General features: G+C 34.6%; 1 pseudogene across 1 annotated transcript; it reads left to right on the top strand.

Moving 5' to 3' along the window:
• The first annotated feature begins 994 nt into the window (after window positions 1–994).
• On the top strand, window positions 995–6,631 carry LOC143603177 (glucan endo-1,3-beta-glucosidase 11-like; annotated as a pseudogene). Its single transcript, XR_013148000.1, has 4 exons — window positions 995–1,464; window positions 3,314–3,718; window positions 4,384–5,097; window positions 6,506–6,631. The product of XR_013148000.1 is annotated as a glucan endo-1,3-beta-glucosidase 11-like (transcript).
• Window positions 6,632–13,234: the final 6,603 nt, after the last annotated feature.

The following is a 13,234-nucleotide window of genomic DNA, read 5'->3' on the forward strand; positions in this document are numbered from 1 at the left end:
CAATGTACCCAGCTACCCAGATCATAAGCGGGAAAGATTGACTAGTCTTCGGACTCCCCACTGATTCAAGAGATTTCTCCGTGACAATATACTATATATGTTTTAACATGTTAACTTCTTTGTTGATCATAAACTACTTGATTGAAGTGAGTACAGGTTGTGGTCACGACAAATTTATGTGGAAGAACAAGTAGATTGGTCTATTCAAGAAGACACGACAACAAAAACATAATGGAATTGTATAGAAAATCTCATATATACCCTTAGAAAAAAGCAACATATAGGATTAATGTTACCCATGTGAATATTGTCTATGATTGATTATTAGTGTGAATACAGATCATATTTTCATCCTCTTCCTATTGCATTACCCTCACTACCTACCCCACCACTCCACCTTTATTTCCAATTGTTGCCGTTATTAGCTTTAAAGAAAAGTGCTTTTGCTATTTGCATAATAATCATTTTATTTTACATTGTGTAATATTACCATTCTTTATTACCAATTGCACTCAAGTCCTCATCAAATCCGGAATGGGATTGTCTCATTGTCCTAAAAGTGCACCCCCTTTTGTTCCCTATCCAACTCACCACCCTTCCCCCCCCCCCCCCCACCCCCCACCCACAACACCACTAACTAGTAAGAATTAACGTTAATGACCGAGCCCAGTCGAGCTAGCTTTAGCTCAAAATTGCTTGTTGTTTTATTCTTAACGAGTTGCAATTTAAGCTTAAGTTTGGTTTGCTTAAACTAAAATGAATATTTAAGTAAAGTTTAATCTAAAAATTAATATCATGCGGGCCTCAAGTAGATTTTCTTACCATATTATCTACACTCATTTAGAGTGAAAGTTGAGTTATAACTTATAAACATTAATATTCTGACTTATTAACTTAAATGAGCCAAACAATTGACCTTATCTTGGCTCGAGCTCAACTCAGCTCGTTTAAACCAACCCATCTCAACGGGATTTTTTAAACAAATCTCAAGTCACAGGCTTTTGAACATAAATACCAATAACATCTCGTAATTCAGGAAAGAGAAAACTATCATTTTTGTTAATGTGGTTTAGACGTTTAGCCACTTTCGACATTTTTCATTCACTTTCGTTCATGTGGTTTGTATAAAACAACCAATATACTCTCGGTAACACCCTTTTTAAAAGTGCTAGATTTACCAAAAAGAATAGAAAATTGATACACCAATCAAGCCCAACTGGCCAAAATTTACCTTGGTGTGTAGTGTAAAAAGAGGCCCACACCTACACCATACATGACAGACTGGACCATACTTAAGAGCCAGATCATCTAGGATCTGGGTCTGGTTATAAGCCAGCCAGTACTCATTATACACTCACACTCCACAACCAAACTACACTTGCCTACTCACTCATCTCACATCATCATTATCATCAATGGCAACAGCTTCTTCTTTCTCTCCAAACCTCACCATTTTCTTTATTGGTACCTCATTTTATTTATTTATTTATTATTATTATTATTATTATTATTATTATTATTATTATTATTATGTAAAACTATATGTTTAATTTATATATAACACAAACCGAGCTACATCTGGATAATGGGTAAGCGATCGACAAGCTGCGCCGCTATCCCCTTTTTGAATCGCAAAGCCTATTATTATTATAAAAGAAGACTGGGATATTTGTGGTTTTTTTCCAATAGATAAATTGGAGGCGCTTAGGTGCTAACCAGATAGGGCTAAATAGACAATTTTCTGTTTATGGACCGTTAAAAAAATTATTATTATTATTATTATATTTTTGTTGACCCAATTACAAATTTTGTCCTTTAAAATAAGACGAATTACGGTTCGTGTCCTTTTTTTAGTTTCCTTGCAGGCGGTGTACTTTAAACATTTTTTTTCTACACGTTATGTCCTTTACGCTAACTGGGATATTTGTGGTTTTTTTCCAATAGATAAATTGGAGGCGCTTAGGTGCTAACCAGATAGGGCTAAATAGACAATTTTCTGTTTATGGACCGTTAAAAAAATTATTATTATTATTATATTTTTGTTGACCCAATTACAAATTTTGTCCTTTAAAATAAGACGAATTACGGTTCGTGTCCTTTTTTTAGTTTCCTTGCAGGCGGTGTACTTTAAACATTTTTTTTCTACACGTTATGTCCTTTACGCTAACTGGGTTAAAAAAACTCAGTTAAGTATGACATGTGCCAAACATGTGATGGGCATAATTGTAATTTTAATGTATCCTTAAATTTAAAAAAAGAAAAGAAAATATATATAATAAATTCCCCTCATTTCTCTCTTCTTTCTCTCTAAGTCACCACCATCACCATAAATTCCGGCCACCATAAATTCCGATCACCTGTTGCAGATTCCATTCAACCATCAAATTGAATGGAAAATCAATTCTTTAAGCAGTGCAAAATTAGTTATCATTCAAAATAATTACATAAAAATCAAAACTTGAATGCAAACTCAATTACCATAAAAAAACCCATAAAAATCTAACCTTTACATCACTAGGAAGCTGGTTCAAACTGGCCTTAGGATTCTGATAAAACGAAGACCCACCGCCAGAAACCCTAATCTCCCTCAAATGAGCCAAATAATTATACCCATTATCCAGAAACCCTAACTCCACTATCTCTCGTCTCAAATCATCCGGCAACGAAGACCCGCCAGGCAACCGACCCGTCGTTGTCTGCTTCTGGGTAATTTCATCACCGCTGTAATCGTCAGGAGCATCGTCGAATATTCTGTTACCGTCATCATCATCGAAAAAGGGTGTTTCAGAGTTGCCGTCAACCCTGACGAATACTCTGTCGCCGGAGGGTTGGGGTCGGAGGAGTCGCGTGAGATTAATTGGAAGGTGGCCGATTTCTTCTTGTCGATGAATTTCTTCTTCTTTCCCATTATTGAACGATGAATTTGATGGATTTGCAGAAGTGTCGAGAGATTTTAAATGTATGTATGTATGTATATACATTTGATGGTTGAATGGAATCTTCGACATGTGACCGGAATATATGGTGACCGGAATTTATGGTGATGGTGGTGACTTAGAGAGAAAGAAGAGAGAAATGAGGGGAAGGTATTAGTTGCAGAGATATATGAAAGGACAAAACTACCCTCACATGTGCCTCACGTGATGGGATTTAACTGACTTTTTCTAACCCAGTTAGCGTAAAGGACAAAACTTGTAGGAAAAAAAAGTTTAAAGTACACCGCCTGCAAGGAAACTTAGAAAAGGACACGAACCGTAATTTGGCTTTTTTTAAAGGACAAAATTTGTAATTGGGTCATTTTTGTTTTTTGAAGGGTTTTTGGTACCATCAATGGTGGTATCAGTGGGCATCAACTACGGTCAGATCGCCAACAACTTACCCTCACCGGAGCATGTGGTGCCACTAGTCAAAGCCATCGGAGCCACCAGAGTCAAACTCTATGACGCAGACCCTAAAGTCCTCAAAAGCCTTTGCAAACACTGGCGTTGAGTTCATTGTGGGCCTGGGTAACGAGTACTTGTCCAAGATGTCAGATCCAGTCAACGCTCAACAATGGGTTAAAACAAACGTTCAGGCTTACTTACCGGCCACCAAAATCACATCCATTGCCGTTGGTAATGAAGTCTTGACGTTCAATGATACTTCTCTCTCTGGATGCTTGCTTCCGGCGATGCAGAGTGTGCATACCGCGCTTGTTAACCTTAAATTGGATAGTCAGGTATTTGAACGGGTCTGTACGGTTCAGTCTAGCTCAGTTTTGAGCTGAATCTGAACCAAAAGCTGGAATCTTGGTTTTTGAATTTTTTGAAAATGGTTCGGTTTTGGTTTTCTAAAATTTTTGGTTTAAGTTAATGAATTTGGGAATTTGTGTCTATTTTGTTTCATTAATTAATAACTATTTGATTAACGGTCTAAAAATATTTGAGTTAATATTTATTAAATTTTTATAGTTACATAAAAAAACTACAAAATTTGATTTTTATTTTTTCGGTTTTCTTTAAAAAAACATAAAATAAAACCGTCAGTTTTTCTTTCGGTTCAGTTTATTTGACAGTCACGTATTGGTTTTTTCTGTTTCATGCATACCTTTAATTGCAATTAAGCGTGTTCCAAGAGCGTAAATGTGTAAATTGTATTGATTAATTCTATACAAAGCCCATATTTACATAAAGTTACCTCTATGGGGTGTTTGGGATTCCTTATTTTATATAGTTATAACTTTTCAATAAGTTAATAAGTTACAAAAGTATAAGTTGTTAACTTTTTTCTTTCACACCAAAAATAATCTCAAACACCTTGTTACTTTTTAATAAGTTAATAAGTTGGTGAAAATAAGCAATCCCAAACACCCCCTAACTAATTACATTGTGCCTAATAACGCAGGTGACCGTCACCACGGCGCACTCCGTCGCCATTCTCCAATCCTCGTACCCGCCCTCATCGGGTGCTTTCCGACAAGATCTAAAAACCTGCATTTCCCCAATTTTGGACTTCCTATCGAAAACCTGTTCGCCATTTTTAATCAACGCGTACCCTTTTTTCGCATACAAGGCAAGCCCGAAGCAAGTATCGCTCGATTTCGTTCTATTTCAACCGAACGCGGGCATAGTCGACCCGAGTACCAATTTACATTATGACAACATGCTATTCGCCCAGATCGACGCAGTATACGCTGCTTTAACTCGGTTAGGGTATAAAAAGCTCCCAGTGCAGATATCCGAGACGGGTTGGCCATTGAAAGGAGACGAAGATGAGATCGGAGCTTCACCGGAAAATGCTAAAAAGTATAACGGGAATTTATTAAAGATAATAAGTCAAAAGAAAGGGACTCCGGCAAGGCCTAATATTGATTTGAATATATTTGTGTTTGCAATGTTTAATGAGAATTTGAAGCCCGGGCCCACGTCGGAACGGAATTACGGGTTGTTTAAGCCGGATGGAACTCCGGCTTATGGGTTGGGGTTTACCGGGATTGGGGTTTCCGGTGGGAATTCGACGGTCGGAAGTGGTAGGAGTTCGGGGACGAATGGGCCGTCGGTTTATTTGTCGCCGCCAGCAAACTCGTCGGACGGGTACCTAGCAATTTCGTCGTCAACGGTGAGTTTTCTGATTTTTTTACGACAAAATTCTTTTACTTTCGGTTACATAAACTTAAGACCTGTAAGTTTTTAAAAGACTTTATCTATGTCACTTGGCTGCTGACCCGAAAAATTAGCGTGTGTGTTTATTTTTTATTTTCGTTTAAGTTTTTTACATTATGGTTTTTGGCGTATAGTTTGCTAAATTGCGCATATCATGTGGTGGTAGGTGAATCTTGTGTAAAAACTAATAAACTAAAAAAAGTCGTAGTCACTTCTAGTTGAATGTTGTCGGAGGGGTTAATACTATTACACTATGTCGTCTAACTGATTTCACATGTTAAATGTTTTACAAGTACTGATTTTAAATCGGGGTACTTGTGGAACATACATTCTAGTACCAATGTTAACCTAACTTGTATTTTTACCATTCATAAAATCTTAAAAAACATATTTTATTGTTCAAACTATAAAAATGTTATTGTTATTTTAAGTAATAACTATTTTAAGTAACATTGGTTTAAAAAACGCGTGATGCTGGAGGTGTTTGCTCGCATCACGTTAGCTAGGCGTTGCTTTATGTACAACCAAATAATCTGTATTTAGACTCTTAAAGGTTGTGTCTGTTATCAGTTTTACATATCTCATGTTTTTGTCAAGTAAATATTTTTATAGTTTTTGTAAGACAGTGTGTACGTAGTAGATGGAGCCCCTACGAGGGCGTTTACCATAGGAGCTTTTTGGTCAAAAAAAGTAGTGGATGGAGCCACTTTCAATTACTACCTCTTATTTTTTTATTAAAATAAAACAACCAATCACCTAACACTTTCTCTCCCCTTTAGGCGCTTTGTGGGAAGTGCTCCCCACCTAAATACAATCCAAAGCGCCCTGGGGGGCTGTGTTTCGGGTGCTTTGGAGCTTTTTGGGTGAGCAAAGGACCCGACTACACCTGATCTAAGGGATGTTAAATTCTTAGAGTAGTGGTCAAAAAGAGTAGTGGATGGAGCCACTTTCAATTACTACCTCTTATTTTTTTTATTAAAATAAAACAATTTAAAGTCAGCCACCAATCACCAAACACTTTCTCTCCCCTTTAGGCGCTTTGTGGGAAATGCTCCCCACCTAAATACAATCCAAAGCGCCCTGGGGGGCTGTGTTTCGGGTGCTTTGGAGCTTTTTGGGTGAGCAAAGGACCCGACTACACCTGATCTAAGGGATGATAAATTCTTTTGTTTGAAAGAATCCTTTACAAATGCATCTTCATTCAACTTTTGATCCAAGTATGGAATAAAATTCAGATTCTAATTCTATTGAATTTCAACGAATAGATGCCCTCTTTCTAGTATTAGCACGATACTATGATTATAAGATTTGATTTACTATTAATAGATATATCCCATGATTCTAACACTTGTTTCTATTTTCAGGAAACAATGGTTTGGAGCAACTGGAGAAGATTAAGCATGGGTTTGATCTTAATGCTTGCATATATGATGTATTAAAACTATTAATGTTGTTAGAACATTTGAGAGGAAACATAACATGTTGTGTTTTCTTTTTGTAGTCTGGAAATTCTTTAATTAAATCTTGTGTCATATGTGCATCATTTACAAAGTGTGTTGTTTTCATAAACATTGATGGTGATTCCCAGAGTCACTTTGTATTGGGAGTATCAACAACTTTGACACAAAAAATAAAAATAATAAAAGGGAAAAGGAAATGGTGCCTTGCACATGACTTCAAGAATATAGCAGGTTTTACATTAAACATTTTCTATCTAGATTTAAACAAGTTGGTCTATATAAAAATAAATAATAATGAGTTATTTGTTGCAACATAATGACTTCAAGAATATATATAGCTTTTAAAATAAATTGTTGCAACTCAAGGGAAAATCAATTTAATAAGCTTGAAAGAAAATGTGGAGGGGCTAAATAGTGAACACAATACGTCCACCAACCCCTCCACCTCCTTTTTTCAATTTTTAGTTAAACACAAAGGCTACTTGTTGTGAAGGATGGTAAACTTGCTAGTAAAAGTGCCACATTGTTGTCACGTAGACAATATGACTTTAACTAACACACTCTTTTACGACTGTATTGTCGTTTAAGTAACAATAAAGCCCTCACCAGTTCCTCGTTAAAGCATTTGGGCCCCAACATTTCTTTGCTAAAGCCCGTTAACCGGCTAATGAATGTCCCATAATGTCAGGTCCTTAACCCACGGTGCGATTGTACGCGACTTCAATGCTAGGCCACATCACTTTGGAGGCCCATAACAACCAGCCTAAGGGTGGAATGAGTGGTGATCACTTGAGACCCAACAATAATTGTTGGTCATGCCATTTCATCACATGAGAATTTTCCCCTGCGGATATTAAAAATAAAGTTATATATATAACTAAATTAAAGAAAACAACTTTTCATTTGTTTGAACCTTCGGCCTAAACAATACCCAAACCCTTTTTTTCTCTTTAACCTTCCATTTGTTTTTCTTATGAAAGAATTTTTAAAGAATAGAAGATATGCGTTTGAAAAATATAGTGGGTTTGGTTTAGTGTAAAAAAAAATAATATTTTATAATTTACAAGTGTAAAAAATAAATTTTTTTTTTTATAATTTTCTCAAAAAGAACATTGCCTAGTGTCTCTATTTTTTATCTTGGTTGTGACGGATTACAGTCTTTCACTAAGATTTGTTATCTTGGAGATGAAAACACATTAGACGGTATCTAGATAAAAAAAACACGTCTCAACGGTATATTTGAAATAATATAAAACTTTATATAAAATGTTTTAAAAGAAAAACCAAATATAAGTAAAATTAGTTATAATAATATAATATTAAAAAACATACAAGATGCTAAACACATCTTTGACCATGTGTTTGGATACCCAACACATCTTTGACCATGTATTTGGAGGACTAACATATCGTTGACTATGTGTTTAGGCCTAACACATCGTTGACTATGTATTGGTTAACTCATCGGTAGGACTACCTAACACATTGCTAGAGATGCGTTAGAAGAGAGATAAATATGAAAATACGATTTTAGGGAGACAAATTTGAAATATCTCACAATTAGAAACTATTTTAGGAATTTTCTCTTATAAAAACTAATAAATTGTAGACATTTAGCCAAACGAAAAGGTTTTTGTTTTTTTTCTTATAGATAATTATTGGTTTTAAAGTTTTACTATGTAAGTATTTATTTTCCTAGTAATATCCTCAGTGTGTTATTTTAAAGTAAAAAAAGGTTAAGAACTAGTTACACAAGATAGCTTTAGCTCCATCGAAATTAGAGAGGATTGAAGTTTTGGGTCGAAGATAACAAGGTTTTAGTTCGAATGCCAATCGTCAGCTGGATTGTACTGAAGTGGGCCTTCGAATGACGGGTTTTTCTCAGAACAAGAGATATTGGACTTGGGCTACCCAACACTGTCGATGATTATAGACATATAGGGTCGCACTTTACCATTGGGTTATCCCAAACAACAACATAGCTTTATTCATTCGTTGGTTACTTAGTTGTTAAAAAAAGGAATATCTCATTAAATAGTAACCAGCTTTCAAAAGTGTTTCAATTAGGTCACTCATGCATATTTTTCTCAAATTGGATCATTAAATCTTCAAATCGAGTCTCACCGATTTTTTTGTGCGTCAAGAAAGAAATGAAGGATAAGATGTGAGGGTCGGAATTTGAAATATAAATAGTTATATAAGAAAAAAAGTAAAAAAACGCTAATTATTTTAAAATTCATAAACAAAAAATAAAATCCACGTCGCCACTCAACGTTAACATAAAAAAAAGATAAAAAGATTTTCTATGTAAAACAAAAAAGAAAAATGCTAAAAAAACATGTTAAAACCTTTAATTTAATAAATATAAAGATTGAGTGACTTAATTATAACATTTTTTAAAAATAAATGAATTAATTAAAACACTTTTAAAACTTAATTACTATTCATAATATTCTATGAAGTTTATCCTTAAAAAAACATAGTAATTTCAGCTCGCATAAGTTGGGAAACAACCCATGTGCAAGAGCCGAGAAGAGTTGATAGTGCAAAATCATATTCAGACTACATCATGTGAAAAGTTGATAAACATGATTATTTAAAGAGAGCCAACCAAATATTTCAAGGTTTCATGATAAACTTCTTGAAACTGAATCTTGCATTCTGTAGGTTTTTATAATTCTATTCATTTTGTTACTAAATTTTAATCTCTATATTTTTCTACCAAATTATCTAAAACCAAATAAAATAATACCAAGTGTCATACCTGGTGAGTGGTAAGAGGTGAGCAACGTCACTGAAGCGTTAGGAAAAGTACTCATTCGATCAGTCTTCATACAACATATGAAAAGATTATTAACGTTTAAAAATTATGGGAGAGTTAGGTTGAACGTGAAAACTAAAATAATATATGGGTAAAAGATTAATGGACATATTTGTAAATATTCTTTAAATTTATAAAAATTGATTATAAAAAGGGGCAAGATTGCAACTATTTTTAAACAAAATTGAATAAAACATAAGTTTTAATGAAACAATGACCCTTTTGTCCCTATTCAAGGTTGTACCATGTAGGAATGAGATCAGTACCGTACCGGTACCGAAATGTTCCGTTCGATACCAGAATTTAAGATAAAATTTGAGAAATATCGGTACCGAAAACTTAAAACATTGGTATCGATTCGGTACTGATTTCGATACCGGTACCAATCGGTACCAATACTGAATTTACTCATCCTTAGTACCATGTGTTTTATTATTTGTAAATAACTTAATGTGAAGCGTCTTAATTTACCGTTTAGTGATTTATTATATATAGATTAAGAGCATTCACAATAGCTTCCCCATATTATGCGAAGTCGCCTTTATTTCTTAAAGTGTGGGCGTAAGAGCAATCACAACAGATTCTTTATAATGGGTATGTTTGGTAATGAACTTTTAGGAGCTTTAAGCTTTAAAAAAAAACTTTTAGATTGGTAGCTTCAAGCTTTTAGATTGGTAGAAAAAGCTCCATATTTGAACGCTAGTATTGGTAGCGTTTGAGAAAAAGCTAGCTACAAGCTTTTACATTTGAATTTACAAGTTTGATACTTGAACTTATATAAACTTTTGTTAATTTATACAATAGTTACACATTCAACCCTTATTCAAAACTAACTACCCCACGACTTTTTTAGGAGCCATAACTTTTTCACACGTTAATAAACTTTTAAACAAATTATATCATAAAAACGAGCATTTTATTCTCTTTAATTTAAGTATGATATTGTTATACTTCTTTAACTTTAAAAATTTAACATACTACGTGATTATCAGTTATGATCGATAACAAGTCGAGTCAAGTGAGCTCGAGTCATGTGTAAGACCAAATTAGGAGTCGAGTCAGATGAACTTGAGTCATGTGTAAGACCAAATTAGGGTTAGAACGAGTCGATACAAAAAGGGTTAAAATAGTTCGATTCGTGTCGGTACGCTTTTGAGTCGAAAGGGGTCAGGTCAGAATATGTTTCAGATTAGAACAGTGCATATTCAGAATTGGATTCATATCAATATAGGTTGGTTTAAAAAATTATATATTTGAAATCACTGTATATTTCAGCTTTGATTCATGATTTTCGCCATCAGTTACACGCTTACTACCTTTCCATGAATTACACGTCTACATTCAGGTTATGTATGCACTGTCATCAGGGAATTATGTACTGACACTGATTATGCGGTTAAATGTTAGGTTGTGTGCCCATTCCACCGCACCACGCAGGTACCCAGCTAGTTTTGTTAAAAGCTTCTTCTACTCTGCCAAACACCTAAATATATTTAAAAAACTACAGCTAACAGCTACCAGCTATCAGCTTCCAGCCTTCAGCTTACAGCTAACAGCCAGCAGCTAGTTTTGCCAAAAATACCCAATATGTGGGGATTCTTCATAGTCCATATTATATAGTGTGGTTGTAATGGTTGTGAGTGGATGGTAGAAAATGTTACTTTTAATGAATAAATTTGGAGAAACACTAGTCATCAACTATAACTTTTTAATAGTCGGTGTAAGTGATTGTGAATGAAGAAGAGAGAAAATATAATAATAAAGATAATAAATATTATTTAACTGAAAATATGAGAGAAAATGCAACATTATTAGTATAATTATAGAGATCAAGGTATATAAGCTACTAAGAATGCTCTAAGTGGTAGTGAGTGAATGAGATAAAAATGTTACTGTTAATGAATAAATTTAGAAAACATTTTCATACTTTATAACTTTTTAATATTTATTGAAAGTAGTTGTGAGTGAAGGGGAGATAATAGATAATTATGATGCTTTGATTATTGGAGAATGGAACAGCGAGAATGTGATCAATATGAATCGCCTGCTCAAGTGCTTCTTCTTGGTGTCGGGGTTTCAAATAAGTTATAACAAATCAAATCTCTTCGGCATTGGGGTTGAAGCCGATCCGATTAGTAATATGGCACGTGAATTGGGATGTAAACCGGCGCAAATGCCATTTACTTATTTGGGCCTAATGGTAGGGGCTAACATGAATCGTATTGCTAACTGGTCTAAGATCATTGATACGTTTGATACTCGTTTAGGTCTTTGGAAATCTTCCTCAAGTGGCATGCTTACTCTTTTAAAATTTGTAATGGAAACTCTACCAACATACTTTTTGCCTCTCTGCAAAGCCCCTCAAAACATTATTGATCAACTTAAAGCAAAACGAAGAAATTTTTTTTGGGTGGAAATGCCTATTCAAACAGAATTTGCTGGGTTAGTTGGGACAAAATCACCTCCTTAGTTGATGCGGGTGGTCTCGGCGTCACCCCTTTGCGGGATATAAATATTGCTTTATTAACAAGATGGTGGTGACACTTTAAGGTGGATCGTGAGGCTCTATGGATAAAAGTAATTCTGGCTATTCATGGTTCGAATAGAACATGGCCAGTCTTGCCACACGCTAAGTGTTTTACTGGTGTTTGGAATTCTATAACAAAACTAGAAAATCATTTGGCGGTTTCAAATTTGAATTTGGGAAACATGATCAAAGGAATTGTCGGGAACGGGTTGAATATCTGTTTTTGGATCGACCCGTGGTTTCTCACAGAGCCACTCAAATAGGCCTTTCCAAATTTATTTAATAACGTTCAAAAAAGAATTGTATTGTTGCAGACTGTTTTGATACCCATGAGCAGATTTGGAATTGGCGGTGGAAAAGGAGTATAAACGTTACTAAAACATCCGAGTTGGTAAATTTAGTAAATATGTGTAACCATGTGGTTTTATTTGGCCATAAAGACAAATGGGTATGGAGTGAGGATTCATCAGGAAGTTTCTCGGTTGCTTCAATGAAGCGAGTGCTAATCAACGTGTTTGGTCACAATGCTCCCTTCATTATGGATTGGAAAAATTGGGTCCCGAAAAAGGTTAACATCTTCGATTGGATGGCGGAGATGGATCATATTGCTACTAGGGAAGGCCCGCTTTTAGGAACATTCCTATTGAGTCCATTTCTTGTCTACTTTGTGAGGATTGCACTGAAAATGCAGGCCATCTTCTCACGTCTTGTCAAGTTGTGGTTCGGGTTTGGCACGCGATTAGTTCATGGTGTAAAATTCATGTCTTTCATGCTCTCTCGGTTCGTGATCTTTATCCATTCACAAAACTGCTCCTTTGTGTTTTAAAAAGGAAAAAGTTATTCAAGGCATTATCATGGTGGCGTGTTAGAGTATTTGGAAGGCAATAAATGATGCAGCTTTTGAAGACAAAGCACATTCGGTTTAAATTTAAATGATTCATTCAAAATATACATCTTCATAATACTACGAAAATACATCTAAATATAGGTTTATATTTACTAGTTCTCAATAACTTGGGTTTAACAACCTGTCTTTGACCACACAAAGATGAACAACACCAACATGCAATTCTTTTCTAAATTAAACGAATATAAATAAACAACATAAATGAACGAACAAACATAAATAGCCGTTAACAAACATAAATAAACAAAGAAAATGTGTGTTCATATTTGTTCGGTTAATTAAATGAACAACACATATTATTTATTTAATTTTTTAATGTTTGTTTAGTTTTTTATATATGTTTCTAATTTAATTTTCAAATTTACTAACGATGATTTT

The sequence above is a fragment of the Bidens hawaiensis genome, unplaced genomic scaffold (assembly GCF_021521415.1).
Source record: "Bidens hawaiensis isolate Kalapana, Puna unplaced genomic scaffold, B.hawaiensis_p1.1 tig00001961_1, whole genome shotgun sequence".
NCBI lineage: Eukaryota > Viridiplantae > Streptophyta > Magnoliopsida > Asterales > Asteraceae > Bidens > Bidens hawaiensis.